The sequence below is a fragment of the Loxodonta africana genome, chromosome 1 (genome assembly GCF_030014295.1).
Source record: "Loxodonta africana isolate mLoxAfr1 chromosome 1, mLoxAfr1.hap2, whole genome shotgun sequence".
In the NCBI taxonomy this organism is placed as follows: domain Eukaryota; kingdom Metazoa; phylum Chordata; class Mammalia; order Proboscidea; family Elephantidae; genus Loxodonta; species Loxodonta africana.
In genome coordinates, this window is record NC_087342.1 from 79,637,887 (window position 1) to 79,641,777 (window position 3,891).

The 3,891-nt window shown below is 41.4% G+C and overlaps 1 non-coding gene across 1 annotated transcript; it reads left to right on the forward strand.

The window, feature by feature from the left end:
• On the forward strand, window positions 1-73 carry TRNAK-UUU (transfer RNA lysine (anticodon UUU)). Its single transcript has one exon. It is a non-coding gene; the product is annotated as a tRNA-Lys (tRNA).
• Window positions 74-3,891: the final 3,818 nt, after the last annotated feature.

Here is a 3,891-nt window from a genome sequence, read left to right on the forward strand (position 1 = left end):
GCCTGGGTAGCTCAGTTGCGAGAGCATCAGACTTTTAATCTGAGGGTCGTGGGTTCAAGTCCCTGTGCAGGCGTGCTCCTCATTTTACCCTCCTTATAAAAAAAAAAAAAAAATTTTTTTTTTTTTTTTTTTTTTTATCTCTCTTAGAATCTTATTGACATTCTCCTTCCTCTTGGGGAAACCCATCCCTGACATTTACTATAGGCGTCTTCATTCCTTTCTTCCTGCTTTGCTCAAAAAGAAACTGAATAGAGCAAGAAGAGCAGAAAAAGGAAAAAGTGCTCAATAAGTTGCCAAAAGGTTGGCGGTTTGAACCCACCTAGAGGTGCCTCAGAAGACAGGCTTGGTAATCTGCTCCTGAAAGGTGAAAGCCTAGAAAACACTATGGAGCAGTTCTACACTGACCACAAGGGGTCAATAAAAGTCGAGGCAGCCCAATCCTTCCAAATGAGATGAAGGTTTCTGAAAACAAACTTTGTTGCTACTGTGCCTCATCTTTTGTAATTTAGACTCTTCGTTTGAATGCCCTAAGTGAGGGTCTCTAACAAAAGAACTCCATTAAGAGACTTAGATCGCCAAGTACTCAATACTTGCACTCACAGCAAGTAGTCATTTGGAGGGGAGGAAAGGGAAAGGAGAAAAGAAAGCTAGGAGGGTCGACCTCAGCCGCAGAACCTCCCTTAAAATCCTCTCTCTCTTAAAATCCCACAATGCCAGTGTCTAGGGCTGCAAAGATTCTAATCACACAACCAGAGATGTAGAGCTTCTTGGGGGAAGGGGGAGGTGAAGGGCCGGCTGGTCACACGGGGTCCCTGTTTCGGGCACCCACCTGAGGTGAATAGCGTTAGGGCTCCAGCGAACCACCGCTGTGCCCTCTACTCACCCAAGGCCTGGTTTCAAGCACAGTAGGTTATATACTCGCAAAAATAGTAAAGTCTTCTCCTCTCTAACCTGGCCCTTGCACCCTGCGGTGACTCCCCGTGCTCACCTCCCCGTCCCTCGGTGGAATCCCAGCTGGGACGCTCAGAGGGCCTGGCCGGCTGGCTGTGAGTCTGAATGCGGCTCTGCGTCCCAGAATATTCCTCGCGGGACTGTAGAAGAGCTGTGGGAGTCAGTGCGCTGCAGCAGGGCTCGGCGCCCCTAGGACACATGGTGACTGAAACCTCTGAGGGGATGAGATGAGGGGAGCGAGGCAGGAAAGGGGACACCCAGGGGACCCGCCCAAACAGCCTGGGTGAGGTGAGAGCGGGTAGAAAGCGTGCTCTTTAATACATTTTTTTCTTTGGCTGTCTTTATGCATAAAGAGACAGCAAAAGATGTGAAACTTGGGTTTCCGGTGTCCCTGCTTGATGGACCAAAAACCAAACTGGTTGCCGCCGAGATAATGTAAAAGTCTCATCCCTCACTCTCCCACAACCTTCCAGGTCACTGAGTTCCTCCTTGCAAAGGCAAGCATAATTTCTTGGGTATTCTCTCAGAGATATTATTTCCTCCACTTTTTATACAAATAAGGAAATAGCAAATACATTCCACTGCATCTTGGTTTTTTCACTTTGTGGATGTTGTAGTGATTTCCAAGTCAATACAGAAACAGCTTCTTCCTTCTTTGCTTGGCAGCAAAGAATTCCATGGTATGGGTATATCATAATATATATCTTGCCCATACAAATAATGCTGCAGTAAGTGATATTCCATATCTGACATTTCAAATGGGTGTGAGTACTTTCTATACATGGAATTGCTGAAGTAGTCCCCGTGATGTGTGATGGTAATTCTGATGGATCTTGCCTAATATACATTCCCACCAGCATGCCACAATGGTCTGCCTTCCCACACTATTGCAACCACTTTGTGTTCTAATACATTAATGACAATAACAGCAGTAAACCCATCACGGTGACCACGTGTGTTACAGAGTAGAACTGCTCCACGGGGTTTTCTTGGCTGTAATGTTCACGGACACAGATTGCTAGGCCTTCCTTCTGCAGTGCCATTGTGTGAATTTGAACCACCAACCTTTAGGTTACTAGCCGAGCACAAAACTTATTGACCACCCAGGGACCTTTATGTCAATGTAGGCCTTAGGTAAATGACACATTCAAATATTAACATAGAGTAAACAAGCCGTTGTTAGACTACCCAAATCATATTTAGCCCAATGGAGCCACCCAGAATTTGGAAAATAGCTATTTAAGACTCCACTTATAATTGATGAAACAAAATTAAAACTTCAGTTAAGGGAGAAGACAATTACATAAATGAAAATATGTTAGAGGTAGCAACTCAAATCAATAGAAATGGGTGAATTATTTGATAAATGGTGTTTGGCTAACTGTGTAGCCAACTGGGAAAACTAAAGCTTACATCATTATAACACCTGCGATACTAAATTTCAAACAGATATAAAATTTAAGAGTAAAAAAAGAAAAATAAAATGAAATGCAACTGCTGGAAAGGTCAAACCTGAAAGTTTGTATAACTTTGGTGTAAAAAACCAATTTTTAAACAAACCCTAGTAACGATGAAAATTTCACAAAATTCACTACATTAAAAAAATTCATCCTGGACGTGTTTACATTCTCTTTATAAAAAAAACAAGACCCATCCACCTATGGTCACTTCATCTTTGACAGAGGACCAGTGTCCATTAAATGGGAAAAAGACAGTCTTTTTAACAAATTTTGCTGACAAAACTAGATGTCCATTTGTAAAAAAATGAAACAAGTGTTTAATTGGGTTAAGACCAATTACAGAGTTGTTAGGAAAATCAGACTATTGTCACTTCTGTCTCTGTTTATAGCTAAGAAAAGTATTTCATGCCAAAGGGCACAATTTTTTTATGTTTCTAAAATCTTTATATTGAAATAGATATATCTTCCACACATTTCAAAATTACAAAAACAAAAGAGTTTATACGCAGTGAAAATCTTTCCCTTTCACCACTTCCCCACCCCATTCCAGCTGCACCAGATTCTGCCTCCCCAAGCAACTATGTTAATATGGGGTTACCTGCAAGAAACATTATTTGCATAAAGAAGCTAATAACCAGTTTTTATGAAGTCAACTCTGACTTATGAAGACTCCATGTGTGTCAGAGTAGAACTATGCTCCTTAGGGCTTTGGGTGGTTGATTTTTGGAAGTAGATAATCAAGCTTTTCTGCTGAGGTGCCTGTGAGTGGACTATAACTTCCAATCTTCTGATTACGACTCAGGGGCAAATAAGCCATTAGGACTCTATTATTTTCCCCACATTTTATACCTTCCAAACCTCCTCTACTGCATATTACATGTTGGGGAAATTAATATTTCCATATTACATATTATGGAAATTGTAAATATCTTCTCCATAATTTCTTCATTTTTTTTTTTTTCTTCACTTTGCTTATGTGTTTTTTCTTTGTTTGCCATTTTGGTTGTTGTTTTGTCTGTCTTTTTTGTTTTGCATTATTGAGGTGAAAGTTTATAGAGCAAATTAGTTTCTCATTAAACAATTAATACACGCATTGTTTTGTACATTGGATGCCAACTCCGTGATATGCCAACATGTTCCCTTTTTTGCCCTTGGGTACCCCATTTCCATTCATTCAACTTTCCTGTCCCTTCCTGCCTTCTCTTCCTTGCCTCTGATCTGGCGTGCCCATTTAGTCTCCTGTACATAGCTGAACTACATGTGTATATTGTTTATAGATGCTGTCGAGTCAGTTCTGACTCATAGCATCCCTATCTACAACAGAGCCAAACATTGCTGGTCCCGTGCCATCCTCATGATCATTGCTATGTTTGAACCTATTGTTCCAGCCACTATGTCAATCCATCTGGTTGAGGAGCTTCCTCCTTTCTGATGACCCTCTACATTACCAAGCATGGTGTCCTTCTCCAGGGACTGATCT